This window comes from Pan troglodytes, chromosome Y (assembly GCF_028858775.2).
Source record: "Pan troglodytes isolate AG18354 chromosome Y, NHGRI_mPanTro3-v2.0_pri, whole genome shotgun sequence".
NCBI classification, from domain to species: domain Eukaryota; kingdom Metazoa; phylum Chordata; class Mammalia; order Primates; family Hominidae; genus Pan; species Pan troglodytes.
In genome coordinates this window covers 24,228,357-24,254,588 of record NC_072422.2, presented here as the reverse complement: position 1 = coordinate 24,254,588, position 26,232 = coordinate 24,228,357, and the positions used below count along the sequence as shown (strand labels likewise).

The 26,232-nt window shown below is 37.4% G+C and overlaps 1 pseudogene; it reads left to right on the top strand.

Moving 5' to 3' along the window:
- Nucleotides 1-26,232, top strand: part of LOC744852 (RNA-binding motif protein, Y chromosome, family 1 member F/J-like) — a 193,395-nt pseudogene that overhangs the window by 4,967 nt on the left and 162,196 nt on the right.

Below are 26,232 nucleotides of genomic sequence, written 5' to 3'. Positions count from 1 at the left end.
CACTTGTAAATATACATTTAAGTTTCTTCCATGTTTTTTCATGATTTGAAAGCTCATTTTTTCAGTGCTGCACAGTATTCCATAAATATTCCATAAACCACAGTTTAACCACTTTAATATAGAACAACATCTATATGCAGATTTTGATGTAAATATGTTTTTAATTTAGTTGGATAAATTCCAAGAAGCAAGACTGCTAGATGAGATCGAAAGAGTACGTTTAATTTTGTTAAACCAAACCAAAACAAAGCCTACCATTCTTCCAAATTTGCTGTTATCAGTGCTTTCAATTTTTGCAATTTTATATTTAATTTATTATCAAATTCACAACTCCCCAGTATTATATGACGTTTATCATCCTTTCATATGCTCATTCCCTTAGTCTTAACTACTAGGGAAGCAAAGGAAGAGGATATGTGAGACTTGGAATTGGAGGCTGCAGTGAGCTATGATGGCACCACTGCATTACAGCCTGGGGACAGAGACCCCATCTCAAAAGAAAAAAAAAAAAAAGAAGAAAAGAAGGAAGGAAAGGAGGAAGGAAAAGAAAGAGAAGGAAAGGGAAGGGAAAAAGGAGAAGAAAAAAGGGAAAGGAAGAAGGAAGTATTAATTTGTCAGGAAAACAGTGACTCCTAAGCACATTTTTCAGGTTTCTTCCCTAGAATTCATTGCAAAGGAATTTTTTGTGTGTGTGAGTTTACTTGTTTTGTTTTGTTTTTGTTTTTGAGACAGGGTTATGCTGTATCACCCAGTCCAGAGTGCAGTGGCGTGATCTTGGCTTAGTGCAAACTCCACCTCCAGGATTTAAGGGAATCTCCCAGCTCCCACCTGTAGCTGGGACCATAGGCCCACACCACTACTCCCAGACAAGTTTTTGTATTTTTGCTAGAGACAGGCTTTCAACATTTTGCCCAGGCTGGCCTCAAACTCCTGGTTATCTGACCCCCCTTGGCCTCCCAAAGTACTGGAATTACAGGCATGAGCCACCAAGCTGGGCCTACATATTGGGTTTTTATTTCTTTCCAAACAATTCTTGATAAATCACGGTTTTTTTAAAACTTATCTGTCATCTTATTTTCCACATCACTATCATAATAGTGCAAACATTGCTTATAATTCTTTTATGTTTCTTTCTCTTGTTAAGAGTATTTGAAACATATTTCATGTATCTCTGGCACCATAATAATTTAAATTATTTACACCAAATAAGTGGGTGTAATAGAGATAAATGGTGATAGCTTAAAACTGAGACAAAATAAATGCGTTTAAGTTATTCTATTAACTTGCCACACTGACTTACTCTTGTAATCCTACCATTGGGCAGAGGAGATGTGAGGATGTCCTTGAAGTCACGAGTTGGAGACCAGTCTGCGAACATAATGAGCCCTTTAATCTATTGCCATTTTGGCGCCAGGGACCAGTTTAGTGGAAGCTATTTTTCCACAGAGAAGAGGTGGGTAGGGGGAAAAGGTGGCGAGGTGGACACACCGGGGAGATGAGGGGCTGCAGTTCCAGGAGGAACACAGGGTAGGGAGGGGCTTCGGGTCAGAGCAGTGTGACAGGAGGCAGCGGTGGGGCAGCGGAGCTGCGAGGGGGACAGGGCAGGCCAGCGGGGAATAGGGAGAATGGATTCTGGATGAAACCGTTCCACCTCAGTTCATTCAGGCATTACATTCTTCTAAGGAGAGCGCCACCTAGATCATCGCATGCGCAGTTCAAAGTAGGGCTCCTACTCCGGTGAGAATCCAATGCCTTTGCTGATCTGACAGGAGGCGGGGCTCAGGCGGTTCTAGCGATTCGTCACCTGTTCTGCAGCCGGCTTCCTAACAGGCCGCAGACAGGTACCGGTTGGAGACCAGGGTTTGGGGATCCCTGATCTATTGTACATTTCAAATCACTAAAATATTGTAAAAAATTTAAAATGCTCTCCCCCAAGAAAGGATGTATTTTAATTAGCTTGATTTACTCATTGATTTAAATATTAAGCTGGGCGTGGTGGTTCACCTTTGAAATCTCATCACCTTGGTAGCATCAGGCCAGAATATCGCTTGAGACCAGGAGTTCGAGACTAGCTTGGGTACGATGGGGAAACCTGTGTCTATTAAAGAAACACACAAAAAATTGCCTGCTAGCTCTGGTAGCAAGCGCCTGTTGCTGAGACGTGGGAGGATCACTTGAGACTCGGTAGAGGAGGCTGCAGTGAGCAGTGTGCACTTTAGCAACAAGAAATTTACATCTGAAGAAAAAAATACGCAAAACATCACATTGTGTAGTCTAAATATATAGTTTTCAAATGAAATTATTTAAATGGGGCATCCTGCGTTTTGCAGCTTAAGAAAATTACAATAGCTTTCCTCATCTCATTTTTACAAACAAGTTTTTGTCAGGTAAGTATTAAAATGCAGCATTTGTCCATGAAGTCACTGCCCCTTTTGCTCTGCATGTTACAAATTTTACATATTTAAAGTAAGAAGTACTAAAAATATGTCAGCCTCTGTAAGGGAATTTCACTTGAGTTTTCAACACAGTATGTAATAAAATTTTATCTTTTGGGATTATTTATTGTTATCTAAACAAGATTTTTTTTTTTCCATTTACAGCAAAATGGTGGAAGCAGATTGGCCTGGCAAGCTTTTCATTGCTGGCCTCCATTTAGAAACCAATGAAAAGATGCTTAAAGCAGTATTTGGGAAATATGGCCCCATATTGGAAGGCAAGTGTTTTTTTAAATATATGTATGTATATAAATAAAGAATCCTTTTTTAGATGACATATTCTTTCATAAACCTTGGGATATTGAAACAAATAAGTGATGTGAATACAAATATGAAGTAGATTATTGTTTGTGAAAAAGAAGATGTGCTACATTATCCTAGAATGTGTGATGCGTTGTTTTTTTAGGTGATTTTTTAATACTGGAAAACTTTTCAAGGAATTTGAATAATATAATTTGTGTTTGATCCCTTAGTGGAAGGCATGTGCTCAGTAAATGTCTCAAATTTGGCATTGTGAAAGACATGGTCATTTCAGGAAAAAAAAAGAGATATATTTGGTTTGGGAGAAAACATCTAGAACTGAAATATAGTGGATGCAAAAATGTTTGTAAAATGTGTTTAGGTTAAATGTGACAGTGTTATTGATAGGATACTTAATACTTTTAGTCTTTGGATGGAAAAGAAATAAAAATAGAACAAGTCAAGAAACTATCTTTTTCAAAATGATGGTAGGTGGAGATCAACAGCTTCTTGGAGAAAAAGGAGCCCTTCAGGAAGTCTGAGATCTGCAAGAGGAGGTAGTGGAGGAACAAGAGTGTTTCTTCCCTCATGTGAGGGACACTTGGGTAATGTTTTCACATACAAAGATGAAACCATAGGACTGAAAGACAGTAAGTTTGAAGATATCAAAATTTCTTAATTGTTTTACTTCCTTTATGTACAGAAAATTAACTTACTGATAATGAGCAAAATTATTTGTAAGTACTAAAGATATATTATGAGAATGATTGAAATAATATGAAAATTTCATTTTAAAATCTTAATTTGCATTGAAATAACACATATTTAAAAGAAAATTGAGTTTATTAATATTGATTGTACTCAACAAGTTTTCTGCAGAACTCAATTACATTCATTATGCTTCAGAGTTTCTTATTTTGGGGCCAAGAACTTTATATAAAATGTATTATCAAAATACGATGGAATCTTGAAAACCTTCCAACAGGAAATAAGAAGTCATTATTTTAGGATTGATCTTGCAATATTTGTTATTTGTGTATACACATGCAAATATCTATACAAATGCATTCCTTTGCCATTTTGATAGGCATGATTTGCACATCGGCCTGCCATAAAGCATTTTGTATTTAAGAAATGTGTAACTTCAGTTTCTCAAAAGAGTCTGTGACTCAGGAAAAGTCTAAAAGCCACTGCTTCACAAATATGTTAGTATCTTTCTTTGCTGGAGGATGAGTCACTGAAAATGGCATTTATGAAGGATCTACTCTATAGGAATGAGGGGTCAATTTTTACTTAAAAATATTCATGTATTAAAACAATTGGGTCAGTTGTATTATCTATTAACCAACCTTCAAAAATATAACATTTAATTTGAGTTTTAATAACCAGATGTGTAATTCATTGGATATGTTTTCTCAAGTTGAAATTGCAGTGTTTGCTCCATTTTAAGGTACATAGCTTCATGATTTTTTTTTCTCAATTGATTTTGAGGGTGAAGATTAATACTACTCTGCCATGATGAGAATATGCATTTTCTTACCTGTGACACCACCAGGTCATTAGAATATATCTACATTTTTTGTAAGTATATGAAAATATTTTTTATTATTTAATATGCAGTTCTTAAAGATTATTAAAATTGAGCATAGCCTAAGCTAAAAATTAATATTTCATAATGGATTTGTAATAATTGAATGTTATGACACAAATTTTACAGATAATGTATTTTTCTGAGGTGCCATGTTTTGATTTTGTAAATATTTGAGTTCTTTAAATGGAATTTGGAGTACTCTTATGATATGTTTTGAAAAAACTTTCCTCATACCAGAATTATCTGAACAATAATGTATCATTTTTCTCCTAATATATTTTTCTTTATCTAAATTGTGTTTATATATTTAACTGATAGATTTTTGCCCTCTCTTCACTATGCATTTATCCCATATCTCTCTCTCTCTCACACCAGTATAAAATTCTTTTTTTTTTTTTTTTTTTTTTTTTTTTGAGACGGAGTTTCACTCTTGTTGCCCAGGCTGGAGTGCAATGGCGTGATGTCGGCTCACCACAACCTCCGCCTCCTGGGTTCAAGCGATTCTTCTGCCTCAGCCTCCCGAGTAGCTGGGATTACAGCTAATTTTGTATTTTTAGTAGAGACAGAGTTTCTCCATGTTGGTCAGGCTGGTCTTCAACTCCCAACCTCAGGTGATCCTCTCACCTTGGCCTCCCAAAGTGCTGGGATTACACGCGTGAGCCACCACGCCTGGCCTGATTCTTGTGTTATTTTTTAGGCTTTCTTTTGTTGCCAGGCTGGAATGCAGTGGTGCAACCTCAGCTCACTGCAACCTCCGCTTCCTGGGCTCAAGCGATTCTCCTGCTTCAGGCTTCCATGTAGCTGGGACCACAGTTGCACACCAAGAGGCCCAGTTAATGTTTGTATTTTTAGTAGAGATTGGGTTTCACCATGTTCCCCAAGATGGTCTTGATCTCTTGACCTCATGATCTTCCCAACTCAGCCTCCCAAAGTGCTGGGATTGCAGGTGTGAGCCACCATGCCCAGCCATTTTCTAGGTTGTCTAAACGAATTTTTATTGCTTGTATTGCAGTAATATGGTATAGAAATACTAAATTGTATTAGTTTAGACACATGAATTCGTAAGATTATCATATTTAAGAAATATTTATAAACAACTAAAACTTAGCCATTTAAGACACAGTGATGTTACTTAACTAAAAAGTTTTTTGTTTGTTTGTTTGTTTGTTTGTTTTTTCGTAAACACAGAAGGTGGTGGATACACTTTTGATCTCAACATGACTTCTTCTAGGGGGCCATTTCCATTTGAAAAAAGGTCCGTGTTCAAGAAGTGGAGGTCCTCTTCCTAAAAAATCTGCTTCTTCTGGGCCGGCTGCGGTGGCTCATGCCTGTAATCCCAGCACTTTGCGAGGCCGAGGCGGGCAGATTATGAGGTCAGGAGATCGAGACCATCCTGGCTAACAGGGTAAAACCCCATCTCTACTAAAAATAAAAAAAAATAGCCAGGCATCGTGGCAGGCACCTGTAGTTCTAGGTAGTCGGGAGGCTGAGGCAGGAGAATGGCATGAATACGGGAGGTGGAGTTTGCAGGGACCCGAGATTGCGCCACTGAACTCCAGCTTGGGCGACAGAGCGAGACTCCCTTTCAAAAAAAAATCTGCTCCTTGTATTGTGGCAAGAAGCAATAGTGGGATGGGAGGCCAAGGTAAATGCTATCTTATAGAAAGACAGTTGTTTTTGTATGACAAAAAAATGAATTATTTTAACTGGATGCTTAACTTTTAGTTCAAGAAACAAAATAGTAGTGACATACACATAGGCATATTTACTAATTGATAGCTTTTATTGTAGTTTCCGTCTCACTAGGTTAATTTCACATTCATGATGAGGAAATACTTTAGCTTCTAATTGTAAATCAAAGAAGTGATTACACTGAGGCAAACATTAGTTTTAATCCTGTGTTTGCTAGAGAATTCCTCTTAATTTTTCTTAAAGTTCCTGGCACTATACTTTGATGGTTGGCTTCTTAATCTAATGAATTATTCCATTTCCTAGGTCCCTGGGTAGTGGTCCTCCAGTGGGTCAATCTAAAAATTGTTTGCTCAGTTTCTTTGTTGGGTTGGAGTCTTGTTCTCACCAGGTCAGAGTGTGTTGGTGAGATGATGGCTCACTACAGCCTCAAATTCCTGGGCTGAAGCAATTCTCCTGTTTCAGCCTCCTGCATTGCTGTACCTACAAGTGTGCACCACCACACATAGCTAAATTTGTTTTTCTTTTTTCTATACTTTTGTAGAGACAAGATCTCATTACATTGTCATAGCTGATATTAAAGCCCTGGGCTCAAGCTGTCCAGCTGCCTCAGCCTTCCACACTGGCTCACAGTGTGAGCCACTGCGCTTGGCCATCCAGGTTCTAAGACCTCAATAATACTTATGTGCAAGGAATTCTTACTGGTTTTGTGAAGATACTAAGAACTAAAAGAACTTATTTTGCAAATAAGCAATCACTGGGCTTAAACAATATTTAATAATAAAATTAAGGCTAGAAAGATAGACTTGAAGGAGTCCAGCATTTTTAAGTTTAGTGCATACCACAAAAGTTCAGAGTTGTGAAATATATGGGGGTGTAAATTACTCATTAAGATTGTACAGGGATGTTGAAACCTTAACACAAGATCCTTAGTGTAGGATTTGAAATTATTGGAGAATTTAGTTCTAAGCAGCCTGAGGTGAACAGTAGGATTGAATAGAAGTAATGTTTTTGAGAAGAAGTGTAAGATTTCAGACTGAACAGAAGAAAGCAAGACAATAATATAACAGTTCTTAGCAAAGAAATTTAAGGAGAACAAATTAAAATTCTTACCTAGCCCTCCTTCCTAATATGGAGGAAATTGAAAACTGCCATTTTCAACATTTCGCATATAGAGTATCAGTGAAGTTAAATATTTATTGATATCAGAATACACAAGCCAGCACATTTCCATTAGAAGACTAGCCAGTGAACACATCATAGGAGAAAGACTGACCTCTCTGAATTACCATGTGAAGAGTATCATAAAAGAGGAAGCTTTCTGTTTTTGAAAGAGGTACAATGTTGTAATGACCCCTTTAAGAGTATTGCTAACTGCAGTAAAAATAAATATTGGCCATCATTAGAAGAGCTGTACTAGGACATTTTAATTTGTCAACATTTAAGATAGAGCCAATCACTTAGAGATAAAGGAGCACTTTTATGTAAAAATTTAGCATGCAGTCTTTCAAAGGTAGCAGTATTTGTGTGTGTGAGATGGATTGAACAGCATGGGAAAATTTACCTTCTTCAGCTGAGAAAGGACAACATATGTAAACTTTATATTCAGTGAAGAGTTTGATGGTTTTACATGCTTTCCCTGAGTCAATAGTAATCATCAGTAATTCATATGAAAAGAAAAATAATAACTAACTAGTTATTAACAATTAAAAATGAACTTTTACCTAAGAATTAATGTCTGCCTTCAGCTTCGTTAGAAGAGCTGGCCTTGTGGAGTCATGGGATTATCCAAAGCCAGAAGAAATATTTAAGTGTCATGAATGTCTAGTAATTTAGGGAAAGAAGAATAGAGTCATACAAGAAATAATTTTAAAAAGTTGTTTTACAGAAGAAAAAACGGTGTTTCAGATTTTGTGTCCTTTACATAATATTTAATCATTTTAACATTAAATATCCCGTGTCACTTGTATGAGAGAATTATGGAGGTCCTCCATGCAGAGAGCCAGTCTCTTCCTGAAGAAATGACCATGTGTCACCAAGAGATGAGGGTTATGCAACTAAGGATAGGTAAAGGAAAAATGGAAAAATAGTTGACTTTTGTTGTGGTGATGAAATTCACATAACAAAATTAAACATTTTAAGGTAAATAGTTAAGTGGTGTTTAATGCATTCTGTGTGGTGCAACAACTACCACCACCTAGTTCCAAAACATTTTCATCACTCCAAACTACAGCTCCACTACCAGTTAAGCAGTTCCTTTCATTTTCTCCCTTCTGTCAGCCACTAGCAAACAACAATCTGTTTTCTGCCTCTGAACTTACTTTTTCTGGGTGTTTTGTGTTAATGAGCTCAAACACTACACGACTTTTTATATCTGTCTCCTTTCATTTTGCATGATGCCATGAATGTTCATTTACATTGTAGAACTTCTTTCCTTACACGAGCTGCTAACCCATTATTTTATTTGGGTTTTTCCACCATAGTATTTCTATATGCACGTATTTGTTTGGGTACATTTATTCAATTCTTGGTATATATGAGTGGAATTTCTTGGTCCTATGAAAATTGTGTTTATTTTCTTGAGGAAGCACCACATTTCTCCATACTGCCTGCATCATTTTCCATTCCATCTAGCATTGTATCAGGGTTACGGATTATCTACATCCTCTCAAACGCTTGGTATTTCCTGCTTTTTAAAATTTATTTCCATTCCAGTTATGTGTGAAGTATGGTATCTCATTTTGGTCTTGAAATGCATTTTCTGAATAACTAATTATGATTATTTGTTCCATGTGCTTTTTGAGCATTTGCATATTTTATTTGGAGAAATATCTGTTCAGATGTTTGGGCCTTTATTTTGTTTAAGTTGTAAGTTATGTTTTGGATCCTAGAAGTTGATAATTTAAAATTTGTTGCTTTAACTTATGGAAGTAGAATTCATACAAGTTCCTGAGACACCAGGGATGATGCTCCACCACCTAAAGATTATCGATACCATGACTACGGTCGTTCTAGTTGGAGTGAACAATCCTCTGGAGGATATAGGTACTAAAATAATTTCTGGTTTTGTCAAAGAGATTTCTTCAGTTTTTCCTGCTGACATTAACAAACATTTTTTAAATTTAATGACCGTGATGGCTACCAAGGGGGCTGTGGTAGAGATCATTCTGAACGTCCAAGTGGAAGTTCTTACAGAGATGCATATCAGAGTTATGGTAAGTGTCTGGGTTTGATTTGTAAATTATAGTATTATATTTAATAGATGAGATCATTGCTTTAATAAAATTTTAAGGAAGATCATAAAGGAAAAATATAGCATGTTTAAACACTGAGAACTGAGAATTGTTAACAGTATAATGCATAGTGAACATGTAGATGAGAACTTCAGTTCATTTTCAGAAAATGTGACTTAACATCGTTTATTTTAAAATAAACTTTCTTATACTTTGAAATACTATTCTTATGCTTCTTTACAATAAAACCTTTTGACTGTTTCAGGCATAATAATATGCTCTCAATGAAGACAGGGGAAAGCAGATTTTTCCAAATAGTACTTTAACTGAGACATGCATTAGTGATACCATTAAAAATGTTTAAATGTAGTTCATTATAAGTTCTATATTTTATCAACCTTGCAGGGACCTCTCATGGTGCACCACCTGCACGAGGGCCTCAGATGAGTTATGGTGGAAGTAGTCACTATGATTATAACTGTACATGAGATGGATATGGCAGAAGTCAACAGAGTTACTCACGGAGGTGGTGATGTGTATTCCTGTGATCATGGGCACAGTGGTAGAAAAGAGTGGAAGTAGTCACTATGATTATAACTGTACATGAGATAGATATGGCAGAAGTCAGCAGAGTTACTCACGGAGGTGGTGATGTGTATTCCTGTGATCATGGGCACAGTGGCAGAAAAGAGTGAAGGAATCACCGCATATTCTTACTCATAGGTGGGAATTGAACAATGAGAACACATGAACATAGGAAGGGGAACATCACACTTTGGGGACTGTTGTGGGGTGGGGGGAGGGGGGAGGGGGGAGGGATAGCATTGGGAGATATACCTAATGCTAGATGACGAGTTAGTGGGTGCAGCGCACCAGCATGGCACAGGTATACATATGTAAGTAACCTGCACATTGTGCACATGTAACCTAAAACTTAAAGTATAATAATAAAAAAAGAAAAAAAAGAGTGAAGGAATCTACCTTCTGTGGATAGGGTGTACCCTGCTCCTCATGAAGGATACGATAGCTCAAGTTATGGAGCACCTACAGGAAGTGGTGGGGGAAGCTGATGTGAAAAAGGAGACTGAAGCAGATATTAAAGGAGATATTAAAAATAATACTTACCGTGGTATTCAGCAGTCTGAGGCAGGAGAATTAATTGCTTGCTCCCAGAAGGCAGAGATTGCAGTGAGCCAAGATCTCATCACTGCACTCCAGTCTGGGAAGCAAAGCAAAACTGTCTCACAAAATAAAAACGAAGAAAGAAAAAAAATAAAGAAAGATAATACTATCTTTCTTTGCTTACCAAACCTTGCTTCCAAAGCAAAAATTAAAATACTATTTCTGCATCATTACGTGAGTACCACTAAAACAAAATGTTGATTTTGGAGGGAGAGGTAGATCCTAACTTCCTCTATGAATTTTTTGGGTATTAAGATGAAAAGGAATTTCTTTCAAAGTAATTTCATAATTGTTAATGCTATTTGAAAACTATCTGTTTAGATGATATGGGTGTATTAAAACATTTAGAATAAAATTATACATATAATAGGTAATGCCTGATTTTATTGCTACACATGTTTAAAAGCAAATTTAATAGAAGACTAAATTGCGATGTTTGTTGAAAATTTTCTTTTGTAGCTTTGAATAAAACTAAATACAAAAGTAGGCATAGGTTACGTCTCCCTTGCAAACTGCACACATTTTCTAATTAGGCTGTGTTTCTCTTTAAAAACTTACAAGCTTTAAAAGTTTTAGAAGTCTTCAGAAAGACTACAAAACTGTCTGTCTCACCATAAGATGTTTACAATTCAGAGGAATCATGTAGGTAAAAGGAAATAATTAGATATCATTGATACTAAAGTTTAAGACATGCAGAACATTCTTCTTGAAGCATTCTGTGACTGAAAGGGGATAATGGTGATGAAAACATTTTTTTCCACCTAAATAAAAACTGAACCAGCTACGTTTCCTGAGTACATAGCTTAATGAAATTAAGTGTTCCTAATTTAAATAGTGGAAAATAAGTGTTTTTACACGGGAAGTACTCACGTTAATGAATTCCTATAATATTTGGCAATGGTTGTTGCTAAGGAATGGTTTAGCAATAAGTTCTTACAAATAGAAATTATCTAGAAGGCTTGGGATTTTATCAGAATTTTTTTTTTAAGACAGATTCTAGCTTTGTCACCCAAGCCGGGGTGCAGTGGCTGGATCTTGGCTCACTGTGACCACTGCTTTCTGGGTTCAAGCTATTCTCCTGCCTCAGCATCCTGAGTTACTGGGTTTACAGGTGTGTGCCACCACAGTTGGATAATTTTTTTGTATTTTTAGTACAGAGAGCATTTCACCATGTTGGTCTGACTGGTCTTAAAAACCTGATTCACCCTCCTTGGCCTCCCAAAGTGCTAGGATTACAGGCATGAGCCGCCAGGCTCAGACTATCAGATTTAAGTGAAGGTATGAATAGGAATGCTTTAAACCTCATGGTTTTTGGAAAGTGAAGTGTATAAAACATACAACAACATCATAAAGTTTCAGATAAGTGATTGCTTAAAGGTTTAAGATATTTAAGATATCATCTAATGATAAAAATGAAAAGATTTGGACCCAAGTAAGTAAACCAGTTAATTTTCCTGATCATACAACTTAAAGAAATGAAATATATGAAGATACAGAATTTTACAGTCCATAATTCTTAAAATTTACAGCCTAATCTGTAAGGAGGATGTATTTTTATGAGAAAATTTTGACAAGATCATAGTTTTTATAGGGTAAGGGTGCAAATAATTTTAAAGGGAGAAGTTACCAACTTTGATTTTCAAGTGAGTTATTTATGTTATGAAGTTGTGTTTTTATTCGCCTATAATGTAGGATTGTGAAAGGATACAACTCTCTAGTCTTGTGTATCTTTACAACAGCAACACGAGAAACAGTGTCTGTCCAGGTGTGATGGCTCCAGTCTTATATCCCAGCATTTTGGGTGGCTGAGTGGGCATAGCACTTCAACTGAGGAGTTTGAAACCAGCCTGGGCAACATGGAGAAATCTTGTCTGTACAAAATAGGCAAAACATTTACTGGATGTGGTAGTGCATCAGTGTAGTACCAGATTTTTGGGGGCTGAGGCAGATGATCGCTTGAGCCCATGACATCCGGGTTTCGGTGAGCCTGTTTGCTCCATTGCATTTCAGCCTGCATGACAAAGTAAGACCCTGTGCAAAAAAAAAAAAAAAAAGGGAAAAAGGAAAAAGTATCTGTGATACTCTCTCCCTAGGATTTTTTAACCCAAATTATCTCCATGAGGCATTCTGTCATAATGATTAAAAGGTAGGGGAAACAGAAGAGTAACCTGTAACATACCATTTATCAACCTTGTAATAGGGATTCTGTTTCAGCAGGTTAGAGTAAATGGAGAAAAATCATCAAATAACAAAAGCTAAAGCCTTATTGCATCATTTTTCATAGGAACATAATGCTTATGAATGAATAATAGGATAATTTTTTAATCATATTTGTCCACATGCATTGCTATGAGAAAATACCTGGATTTGATAGTTTATAACAAACATTTCTTGTAATCCCAGAGGCTGAGAAGCCCAAGGTCAAGGCATTAGCAAATACAGGGTACAGGTGAAGGGTCACTTCCTGGATTTTATTTTTATTTTTATTTATTTATTTATATTTGAGATGTAGTCTTGCTCTGTCGCCAAGCTGAAGTACAGTGGCACAATCTCAGCTCACTGCAACCTCTTTCTCCAAGCCTCAAGTGATTCTCCTGCCTCAGCCTCCTGAGTAGATAGGTCTACAGGTGCACACCACCACACCTGGCTAATTTTTTATATTTTAGTAGAGACAGTGCTTCACCATTTTGGCCAGGATGGTCTTGATCTCCTGATCTCATGATCCGCCTGCCTTGGCCTCCCAAAGTGCGGGGATTACAGGCATAAGCCGCCGCGCCCAGCCACTTCCTGGATTTGAAACACCCCTCTTGCTAAGTCTACACATGGTAGAAGTGGCTTGGGAACTCTATAGTCTTTTAGGAGTGTGCTAATAACATTTATGAGGGTACTGTCTTCCTGAACTGATTACTTCCCATCAAAGGCCCTTTTCCCCTTCCAGCGGGAAGCCAAGTGACACTTCCACATGTTGAGCTTAAGGATGGTGGTGTGAGGTGGCAGTGATGATGTAATGAATTCTTTGGTTTGCAGTGTTTAACGCCTCCAGTGTTGGCATCAGGTATTAAAGGCATGAAGATGATTTTTTAATTATTCAAATGTAGTCATCCACCTTCAGCTTACAAGGTTTGGGGACAATTGGGCAGTTTTACTTTTCAGTGATGCTAAATCATGAAAGGGGGATACAGTGTTGAAATTTTAGTTTGGAGAGTTGTAGCTATATATTGGATAAAATCAGAATTGAAATTGTAGACTATGTAAGACAACTCACATGAGTGTGTTTTAGTTTTCCATTGAAACAAAATTCTCTCTGCAGTTACTTCTCTTAACTCTTGTTCACAAAATAAGTTTGGTCTGACTAGATTTGTCCTCATTTTTTACCTAAGTGCAGTAAGAATTGTCATTGACCACAAAGACATACATATATACATATTTTATTATATATTTTATATATATATTATATATCTTATATCTTATATATTTTATTATATATAATTTATATATATATAATTTATATATATATATATATATAATTTTTAAAATTACAGACAATGTCCAGCTCACTGCAATCTCCACCTTGTGGTCTGAAGTGATCCTCCAAACTCAGCCTCCTGAGTAGCTGAGACCATAGGCACAAACCGTTATGCTTGGCTAATTCTGTATGCTGTTTGTTTGTTTGTCTGTTTGTTTGATTTTGGAGATAGGGTTTTACCATGTTGCGTAGGCTAGTCTTGAACTTCTGGGCTCAAGTGGTTCTCCCACCTCTGCCTCTGAATTTGCTGGGATTTCAGGTGTGAGCCACCATGACCGGCCACAGAGGCCTTTCCACCTCACTTGGTGAGAACTTTATATAATTAGTTTCACATTATACTTTTTAAAGCCTTGAGACTAGAAATCAAGCCAGGAACTTGCCACCAGACTTCCCTTTCAGATTCTATACATTTGGTTGAATTCCTTTCCTCTCAGAGTCCTCAAATATCGTGAGGTTCCAGAGCTTGCCCAGAAGTAATCTTTCTCACATCTTCGGCTAGGAACTCTAAGAAACTAACAGGCTGGTTTTTCCAAGAGGGCTCTATAAGTATTTTCCCCACAGTCAACTTTAGTTCTTAAAGCTGCCTGGTTATCCCTGATTTTATGTGAATCATTCTTAAATGTATTTGATATTTCAGACAAGGCTTTGTAATAAAACCAGGTTCCAATTAGGTTCTGTTGAAAAGAGAACACATTCTTACTGAACTTTATAAATGACTCAATTGCTATATAAATGTTTATAAAATCTTAAATGTCCAGTGAACATAACATAGCTTAACTAATAAATTAGTAAATCCAAGAAGGATACAAATGACAAATTTATTCTCTCTCTTTTCTTTTTTATCTTTTGAGATTGAGTCTTGCCCTCTCACCGAGGCTGGACTGCAGTGGCATGATGTCGGCTCACTGCAACCCCTGCCTCCCGAGTTCAAGCAATTCTCCTGCCTTGGCCTCCCAAGTAGCTGGGATTACAGCTGCATACTACCATTCCTGACTAATTTTTCTATTTCTAGTAGATATGGGGTTTTGACATAATGGCCAGGCTGGTCTCAAACTCCTGACCCCAGATGATCCACCTGCCTCGGCCTCCCAATATGTTGGGATTAAAGGCATGAGCTACCATGCCTGGCCCACAAATGTCTTTTTATACTTAATAATAACAACAATTTGTAATATGTAGCTGTTTGTATTAAACAATTTTAAAGTAATCTTAGTTACTAAATATTTGCATGAGTGATGTGAGCTTGAATACGTATTTCTAGAAAGGATTGTTAGGCGTATGTAATTCACAATAGTGATCATTTATCTCTAAGCCAATTTGAATAGCTCCCTTTTAAGTGATATTAAAAATTAACTTGGTAGTAATATCCAGAGATAGAAATATATCACACACACGTAGCATATATGCATAAAAATATAGAGACAAAAAGATTACGTAGCTCTCCTAAAATTTAGTCATGAATGAGGCAATAGGGTAATATAAAACTTGCTGGTATGTCCATTTTATATTATGTCTAAATTGTTCTTCTGGAAAATGATACAAGGTTGCCTATTCAATAGGAGGTCTGATACCTTTGTCTGTATTGATGAAGAATAATTTTATGATATTATTTTGCCCTAATATTTTATCTGTGGAGCCAGAGGACTACATTTTAGGCATAGAATACATCTAGTTGCAGTCTGGATGTCTCCAAAGGCTGGGTAGAGAAAATACTCAATCCCTTCTAATTAGCATTTTTCATTTCAACTTCAGGCCAATAATTTTTTGGAGGGTAGGAAAGATACTTGAGTCACTCCAGAGCCTCTGATTTAATGGGCCTACATTTCTGTTGACTATAAAGAGTTGAAAGGATAAAATAGGAAGGAAAAGGCTTGCTTAGGGGTAGATGGAAAAATGATGAGAAGTTTGAGGGAGGATATGTCAAAGGATTCAAGGAAGGTAAAGGGAAGATTGAAGGTAGTGAAAGGAGAAACAAGAAACATGAGTAATAAGAAGGAAGACATCAAAGAGGCACCACTGTAAGGAGATGTTAAGTTTCTCAAAGATCATGGAAGTTCCAAATTATCCTTGAAAAATGCATGCCAACAACAAGGATATAGAGTTACCAAAGCCTAAAGTCCACAAGGGTTCAAGAAAGTGGGTTTTAGTGGGCTATGAGACTTCCATTGGAGAGGCAAGAATACAAATAAAGAACAGAGAGGTTTCAAAGAGCTTCAATGAAGATTAGAGATAGAGATAATGGGATAGAAAGATAGAGATAGAGATACAGATAGAGATAGATAAAGATAGAGATTAACTTCCTGACAGGCTAGAAAGATGGGAAAATTCCCATTAAGGAAAAAAAGTCTCCAACATAGGGAATCAGGAAATAATCTCCACTCAGGAAAGAGACTAAAAAAAGGGAACCCAGCCAATGGATTCAAGGAAAACCCCACTCAGAAAGTAGCAAGGAAAAAAGATGTTTAGCATAATCAGGGAAAAAAATCTTCGTTGAGAATGATACCCAACCGGACAATGAAGCCAAAAATGTCAGAGAATGAACCCCTCTTGGAAGGAAGAAGGGTATACAACACAGAACATAAAGCAATAATCCCAAACATGAAGCAAAGCTGATAAAAAAAAAGTTCCAGTTTGTAAATCAGGAAACAATTTCTAGTCAGATTAGAGAGCAAAGCAAGAGAGACTTGCAACCCCAGGGAGTCAGAGAATAATCATAAAAAAAAAGATAACCTGGGAAAAGAAAATGTCACCCTAGGAGACAGGGAATAATACCCAATAAAGAAAAAAAGCCAGGAAGATGAGATTTCCAAATAATGTATCAGGAAATAATCCTCAGAAAATTGGAATAATCTGTAATAAGGGAAAAAAAGTTCAGAAAAACAAAACAAGAAAATGTTCATCTCTGGAGTCAGACAGTAATCCCTAGTAAGGGAAACACCAGGAGGAAAATACTTTTTGCACATTAGGAATAAATGTCGCTGGGGAAAGAGAGAGCCTATAAGAAGGAACTTCTACCTAAGAAAGTTACAGTAATCATTATTATTTTTTAAAGAGATAAAAAGAAGGATTTAAAACAAAGTCAGGGTATAATCCCCGTCAGGAAATAGAGTCAGAAAGAAGAATTTTGAGCCCAAATGTCAGAGAAAAATTTCAAATCAGAAAAAAGAGTCAGGGGTGGCAAACTTCTATCCCAGGGAGCCAGGAAATAATCTTCAATCATGAAAAGAAGTAGAAAAACACTCTTTCACCAGAGAGCTTATTTAATATTTATCTCAGAGAAAATAACAAAGGAAAAAAAAAAAGAGGTTCAGTCCAAGGATTCAGAGAATAATACCAGTTTAGGCAGGGAACCAAGAAGAAGTGACTTTGAACTCAAAATCACATGAGAATTATTCTCACTTAGGAGAGAGAGACAATCAAGTAGTCAGAAAATTTTACCCGTTACCAAAGAGACCAGAAAGAAGAGATATCATATGCCAGAGAGTCAGAAAAGAGAGCTAATAAGAAGTGACTTAACAGCTCAGGGTGCCAGGGAATAAATTCCATTTGATAAGAGAGCCAGGAGGAATGTCTTTCAAAGCAAGAAGTGAGATAATAATTTTTACTCAAGGAAGAGGTCTGGAAAGACATGATGTCCAATCAGGAAAATAATTTCTCTTATGAAACAGAGCTAGGAAAAACAGGTTTTCACTCCAGGAGTCAGAAAATTTCTACACAGGGAATAGAGACAGGAATTTTTTTTTTTCGTGCTCAGCAAAGAAGTCCAGAAATTTCCAAACCAGGAGTCCAGTCAAAAATATTCAGAAAAAAATCAAAAACAAGAATTTTCTACCACAGGAGGCACAGAATACCTCACATTGAAGTAAAATAGCCAGAAAAAAGAGTACTATCCCAGAAATCAGGGAATAATTTATATTCAGATAAGACATCCCCTAAAAAAAAAACTTCTGTCTCGTAAAGTCTGGGATTAGTCACCAATAAAACAACAGCAATGAAAATATATGATGTTTACCACAGTCAGAGAATAATCCCTACTAGGTAAGGGCAGAAAAGGTAGAAGGGACTTTCACTCCAGGAGTCAGGGAATAATTCCTACCAAGAGGTGATAGCAAAAAAAGACACTTTAAGCACAGAGAGTTAGGGAATAGTCCCTATTTTGAAAAAAAGCAAGAAAAAAGACAAAAAGTTTTAACCTATGTAGTAAGAAAATAATTCCCTACTCAGGGATATCAGGAAGTCAGGATTTCCTGACTTAAGCCCAGTGAGCCAGAAAATAATTTCTACTAGCAGGAGAGTCAGGAAGAATAGATATCCAACCTCCATGCAAGGAAATGGGTTTCCTATTAAGAAAGACAGCAATGAAGAGGAGACTTTCAGATCAGGAGTAAAGTTCGGTCTAATGTTCACTAAAAAAACAAACAAACAAACAAACAAACAAACAAAACAGTTAAATGGAGCTGACTTTCACGCCAGTCTTGGAAGAAACATTTCACACTATAGAATATATTTCCATCTCAAAGCAGAGTATCAGGATGAAGAGAATTACAGCCCAGGGGAGTTGTAACCAAGGTTGTAATCCCTACTCAAAGCAAACAAACAAACAAGAATAAACCTTGTGGAGCCTAATGGGAAGGACATCAATCCCTGTGCCTTCTTCCCTGGCTTCCTTCAGTGATTAGGGAAAGCCTTTTTTTCTCTCCCCAGAAAGATGTTTGAAAGTCTTCAGAAGCGAGAAGAAAGGTCTCAACACTTCCAGTCCCTTCTTTCCTAACTTGCTTTAGTAATCTATTTGTGAAATCTCTCCCTGGCAGGAAACTAGAACAAATACTACTGAAAGCCTAAATGAGAAGAATGGCAATCACTGTGCCTTCTTTCACATCCTTCAGTGATTTCTGCAATTGTTCTCTCAAAGTAGGCTAGAGACAGACCTCTGTGAGCCAAACACAGAGAGACAGCACTGCCCAAGGCATTTTCTCTGACTTGCTCCAGCAAAATTTCCTGCAGTCTCTATCTGGAAGGAGGCAGAGAGTTGGAATACTTCCAAACCTAAATGAGAATAAAAGCACTTCCCACACTCATTTCCATGGCTTACTCTAATAGCAAATTTCTGCCATCCCTCACTAGAGAAAATCAGGGAATTAGATCTCTGAAATCTTGAATGGAAGAGAGACAGCACTTCCCTTCTGTCACCAGACATAGCATGCTTGCTTCACAGGCTTGTTATAGCAACAAGTCGCACCTGCTATTCTCCCTGGACATCAGTAAAGTATAAATGTGACAGTGAACACCTCTCAGACCTTCTTGGCTTCTTCTCTGTCTTTCCACAGCAAGAAATCTGACTTGCAGATTCTTCCTGGAAAAAACTTGTGTGACTTTGGCAATGCAGAATGAGAAAGCAGGCATGTCTGCAATACCTTCTCCCTGGCTTGCTCTGGTGAGGAATCAAGATCTGTAGACCTTCCCTGGAAGTAGCTTCTGCAAACATCATGTGTCACAAATTTTGCAGCCTATACATACTAAAGGACTTGTGCTAAATTATTTACTTCTGTAAGTGAATGGGAATTTGTATTGTGAGTCTCCTATATCACAGAGAACAAGATTGTCAAAGTTGTAAATATTCAGTGGCCATCTGTGCAGATTCAGAGTGAGCATAATGAATGACTGCACAGGGGTCAGTCATGGACACTATTCTTGGCATAGGGCAGAACTAGTTGGACATAAACTCTGAATCTAAGCTTGTCCACAAGTAAAATACATCTAATCCCTTTTAGCTGCATATCATGGGGCTGGCCACTATCTTGCCTATGCCAAGGGAATATTATGATTTTGCACACCATACAATCCAGAGGGGCATAAGAAGAAAGACAGTAGGTTGGTTGGACAATCACAGAACTGAGTAGCACCTGGAATCCCTGGTTGCACTGATAAGGAAATGAAATTTCCTACATAGGATGAGTTAAGGGAAACAGAGAAAGATGGTTATATTTACTAACTTACAGAAACCAACTCATAGTCAAGAAAAATGGAGCTGGTGGTAGTGGGTACGGGAGGGCAGGGCAGTGAGGGAGTGCAGTGGAGAGGAAAATACGTTCTGAGGTAAAGAACAAAAGAAATAAACAGAATTGGACTCTGATAAAATGAAAGTGTGTAATGTCCCTGACAGGGAAATCAAAACAGAAAGCTCTAAGGTATTACCAGAAGTCTGGAGAGTAATGCATTTAAAAACTGAGAAGTTTAACAAAGAGGTATAAAATATTTCAAGGTATCAAACAGAAATCAAAGAAGTAAAAAATACAGGAACTTAAGTCAAAAATTAAATAGAGGGGCTGAACAGTAAACTGGTTCAAGCAGAACAAAGGATAAGCAAAATTAAGACAAGTGTTTGAAAATAATCAAACTGGAGGATAAAACTGAAAGAGAAAAATAAGGAATCATGAAGACAGCCTAAGGAACTTATGGAACATTTTGAAGCAGGGTGATAATGTATGGAGTACTATAAGGGGAAGACAAAGATAAAAGGAGAGAAAAATAATTGACATATATTTTTAAACAAATAAAAAATAAAAAGCCGGGCACGGTGAGTCATGCCTGTAATCCCGGCACTTTGGGAGGCTGAGGCGGGTGGATCAACTGAGGTGAGGAGTTTGAGACCAGCCTGGCCAGTATGTGAAACCCCATCTCTACTAAAAATACCAAAAAATTAGCCAGGCTTGGTGGTGGGGGCCTGTAATACCAGCTACTTGGGAGGCTGAGAGAGAAGAATCATTTGAACCCAGAAGGTGGAGGTGGCAGTGGGCTGAGATTGCACCAATGCACTCCAGCCTGGGCAACAGATCAAGACTCCATCTTAATAAATAAATAAATAATAAAATAAACAACAACAACAAAAGGATAAAGATGACTGCTAGAGTTACTCAAGACTCACCCTAACATCCTCCACGAGGAAGGTCCAAAATAGCAAATAGATAACTATGCAATGAATCGAACATCTCTGGGAGAATGCTGGAATTCAGCAGGGAAGTGACTGACTTTCTGAGACATGAAAACTGTGAATGGCAGCAGTATAGAGAGGGACCAACGCAGCCAGCTGGAATTGGCTCAAAACCAAAAGGAATTCTCTACTGTGGGGGCAAGAAAGACTGCATTTGCAACCCTAGATGCAGAGAATCCCCTTGGCCCTTTGAGGACAGCTTCTAAGCCTAATACAGAGACCTGCCTGACAACTACATTGTCCACACAACTACACTGTCCCAGAGAGGGAACTTACACAAGATCCCATGCCCACAAGGCCCACACTGCTGGTACATGGCTCAATATTGAGGGTGATAGGGCAAAAGGCTGTCTAGAACCTACATCAGAGAGCCTTTTGCCCAGGGGTCCAATATCCCCTGCATCTCCATGTCCTGGGTCCTTGCTGACATGCCCTCTTGTCCACACAGAGGTCCCAGTGTCACGATGTCAGCTGGATGCATCAATGTGGCTGGGTCCATGGTAATAGAAATCATGCAGCATCCTATATCCCAGGGAACAGACATTCCAGCATATTTGAGAGGCTGCCTCAAAACATAGGGAACAAATATGCGTGATCCATAGAGCATGGGAAATACCTGCCTGAGGATGCTGCCACTGAGGCACCAACTCCTCCCAACCCCTCAGCAGCAAGACAACCATACACCAGTAAGTGTCACATCAGGACCCACAACCCAGAACCTAAGGTGCTACTGCAACTATAGGCACCCATATGTACCACATGGGGGAATGAAGACTGGCCTACCTCGCCCACAGCCACTACAGTGGGCCCTTCCATGCTGCCTGGGACCCCTAAGACTGACCTGCCCAATGCTGCTGCCACAGCTTGTTTCTTCTGATGTTATCCAGGATCCTGAGTACAGGCCTGCCCAGCACACCAACCCCAGCAATATTTCACCACAGGCTTTAAAACAACTATAACCTAAGCCATTAAGGCACTCTCATACATTTGTGGTATTGAGAATAGCTAAAGAAATAATACGAAGACCATGCTGTGCTACTTACCCAGAACCAAAGTCAAAGTACTCTGCCCAATCAACATTATAGATGCATGTACAGGGAATAGTTTTGTTCCAGTGCTTTCTTTTGAGCTTCTGATAATATTCTCACATGGATATGCAGATTAACAGCCAGCAGAAGGCCTGCATGAACTCTTTTGCCTCTCTGGGATTTTCTTTTTGTATAAGTACTTTTTTATTTTTTGGCATTTTGTTCTGCAGATTCTAGCTTTCTTGATATAGTTGAACTCTGATTTTAGTCTTCTCAATCTAGCAACACCCCCTAAGTTATGGCCTGGTGATAAGGAGGGTTCATCCTTACACTGTCTTTGTTCATCTTTTCTGAGAAACTATTGTTTGGTGCTGCCTGGAATTGAATGTAGAAAAATCTTTGTTTCATATTTCTCTCTAGTTTTATACTTATTTAACCTGGCAGGGTAAATATGGTCCCCATTACCCCATTATGGTTAGTGGCATAACAGGGGCCATGGAAGTCTTTCAGAAGTCATTTTTGAAGACTCAATGAAAATTCTGTTTGCATAATGAACTTAGATAAAATACAGCCAAGAAAATAATGTTAGCAGAAACCAGGCCCTATAGAAATCTTTTTAGTAAGTTATTATGCTCAGACTTAAAAGAATAAAAAAACAGACCAAAGGGTAAAATATACATATTCTAACTTTAATCTGGGGTATTAAAATTATTCAGACAGTTGTGCAAATAAAATTCAAATATAGTTGAAACATTTATATAAGCTTGTCTATATACTACTTTCTGTGTCAAAGGAATACATACAGATAAACATTTCAGAAAGAACCTAAAAAGTGGCTTATTATATTCTCAAAAATTTCCACATTTATTTCATTGTATTTTACATTTTTCAAAGAGTCCGGTTCTCTGGCCCACGCTAGAGTGCAATGGCGCGATCTAGGCTCTCTGCAACCTCTACCTCCTGGAGTCAATTCTCCTGCCTCCTGAGTAGCTGGGACTACAGGCATATGCCGCCAGACCTGGCAAAATTTTTTGTATTTTTAGTAAAGCTGGGCTTTCACCATGTTGGCCTGGCTGGTCTCATTTGAGATACACCGGCCTCAGCCTCCCAAAGTGCTGGGATTACAGGTGTGAGCAACTTTGTCTGGCTTAAAAAAAAAAAAAAAAGAAACACATTTTAAAATAAAATAGAATACAAATTATTATGGACATTACAATTTTTATATCAGTCACTTGAAAAATGGCACTTCTCTCAGATGAGTATTGTATATAGGAATCAATTTTTCAAAATCAGAAAATGTGATTCACTTCTGGGGATTCTAGGCATATTAGATATTTTTACCAGTTGCATTTACTATGGGGAAAAGAGCTAGACAGAGAAATTCTGTGACTTAGTCCAGCTAGTCTATGAGTACATAGGACAACCCTATAATCTAATAAAATTGCATTGACTTGTTACGGTAAGGTCAACCATGCCTGTGGGGCAACTAAAGTAATAAAACTAGGTACTGTAAGATTTATGGGAAAGGTGGTGAACAGATATTTAAACAGAACAGACTTTCAATAGGTTCAAGGTAAAGTACACCTATGTATGAAAGGCCAAAATATCATGTTTAGACTGTGAGAGAACCCAGTGTCTCTTCCTTGTAGATCACAAGTTGACATTTATGTGGAATTTTGAGTGCAAATGCTTGTTATTTGAAGCTATGCACCTAAACTGGAAATCAGTTTTTCTTCTGTGGAAAGTGACATAAATCAGCCAGGCAAGATGTCCTAAATTTTATCTTCACTGATAACATTTCAAACAGCAAATACTCTGTTTATAATTTTAGACCATAAAGTTTGTCAGTGAGTAAGAAAGCAGAAGTCATGGAGATGATAATTTTTGTGACCCTTTATATCTGTGCTCAGACATTGGCAGAAATATTGATTTCCATTAAGTCGGGAGCTGGCTTTTCAGTTCTCCCCTCAGTGTGATTGATTGAGATGGTGGATTTTCACCTTCTCAGCTTCGTTTTACTTTCTATCCTGTTAGAATGTACATATCTCAGCATTATTGCTATTTCCAGTAACAAAGCTGAACTTGCTTGTTTATACTATAGACAATTTAAAGTAAAGAAAACTACCACATTAGCTTCTACATTTCAAAGTAAAACTAAGTAAAATTTGGCCATTTTTTATTACCGTGTCTGTATACTTTTACTGCATTTGTATATGCAATTTGATGTAAGTAATTCAAAGTTAACATTATTATTAATGGTATTGACTATGGATGCTCTTTTTTCTATTGACTCTTTTTTTTGTTCACACTTAGGCAATTTCCTACATTTTGCCACTAAATATTTTTTCAGATAACTTTCTTCTGCATTCCTACTTTCCTAATGTACAAGGAAACTTGTAAGTAGGGATTTTAAGTTGGTAGTCATACAGCAACACACATGTGCATTTGTACATGTTTAATATACCAGTAAGAGAATATAAAGAGCAAAATAAAACAAGTAAATATTGCCCAGTTCTCAAATGAAGAAATCAGTCTTCATGGCAAAATCTTTAGCATGAAGTCATATGCCACTCTACAAAATAAACAATGGTCCAGAGCTTGTAATCCAGCACTTTCGGTTGTAAGTAGGGATTTTAAGTTGGTAGTCATACAGCAACACACATGTACACTTGTACATGTTTAATATAAACAGACCAGTTAGAGACTATAAACAGCAAAATAAAACAAGTAAATATTGCCCAGTTCTCAAATGAAGAAACTAGTCTTCATGGCAAAATCTTTAGCATGAAGTCATATGCCACTCTACAAAATAAACAACGGTTCAAGCTTGTAACCCAGCACTTTCGGAGGCCGAGAAAGTCAGAGCACTGTAGATGAGGAGTTCAAGACCAGCCTGGCCAACACCAGGAAACCCCATCTCTGCCAAAAATATGAAAATTAGCCGGACATGGTGGTGCATGCCTTTAGTACCTTAACTTGGGAGGCTGAGGCGTGATAATTATTTGAACCCAGGAGGCTGAGTCTACAGTGAGCTGAGACTGCACCATGTACCCTAGCCTGGGTGGCAGAGCGAGACTTCAGCTCAAAAATAAATATGAAAGTAAACATGTATACATATGTAACAAACCTGCACATTGTACATATGTACCCTGGAACTTAAAGTATAATAAATATATATATAATAGACGTGGTATCCTTCACGTCAGGCTGTTATCATATTTTCTTTCTTTTTTTTTTTTTTTAAGACAGTGTCTCACTCTGTTGTCCACACTGGATTGCATTGGCATCATCATAGCTCACTGCAGGCTTGAACTCCTGAGTTCAAATGCTCGGGTCTCCCATTTCAGCCTCCTTAGTAGCTGGAATTACAGGCACACACAACCATGTGCAGTGTGTGTGTGGGTTCTTTTTGTTTGTGAACTATATTTTCTTTTGAATCACATCTTTTTAGAACCCAGTCTTTATGTTCATTATTTTAGTTAAACTCTGTTTCAACTGCAATGTGCTTTTATATTAACTTTTGTTTTTTCATGAGGTAGCATGGGATACACTTTCCAAGCTCTGGTATATGTAAAGTTGTCTTTCCACTAATTTTCCATGAATCTGAAAACTTAGGTGTATGAAATTTTGGGTCAGGCCATATTTTTTACCAAGAATTCTTTAGACATTGCCAAATATTCTGGAGTTTTGTTTATAGAACAGACATGTGAGGCCGATTTGACCAGTGACTTCTATTCAGGAAAATTCTTAATTTATTTTTATAAGATTTTTTAACACATTAAATTCAAAAATTTGACCAGGATAAGCTCAATGCCTCTCCCAGTTTATATAAGTGAGGTTAACACAAGACCATTGTGTACTGTGCTGTTTGTTTATGCCACTAATTTATCTTGCTGAATGACCACTACCTGTTGACCTGCCTGCCTCCTTGCCTCCTCATAGACTCCACTTACCTCTTTAGCCACATTAATGTTGGCTTTTTAAATGCTGTATCTTTAGCATGTTGCACAGTGCTTGATACAGCATAACTCTCAATAAATATTTGTTGAGGGGATGAGTAAGCCAGCAAATATAAACCTTTCATAAAATTCCAGAATTTGACACCATTTTTGTAAGTGAAGTTGAATGCAATCCACGGGATAGACATGTTTAAGAATGAAAATTAAGAGTCTATATATTTTTAAATAAAAAATTGAAAGATGATTAAAATATTGGTGTGAAAATTAAAAACATTATTTGATGTTATTTAATAATATT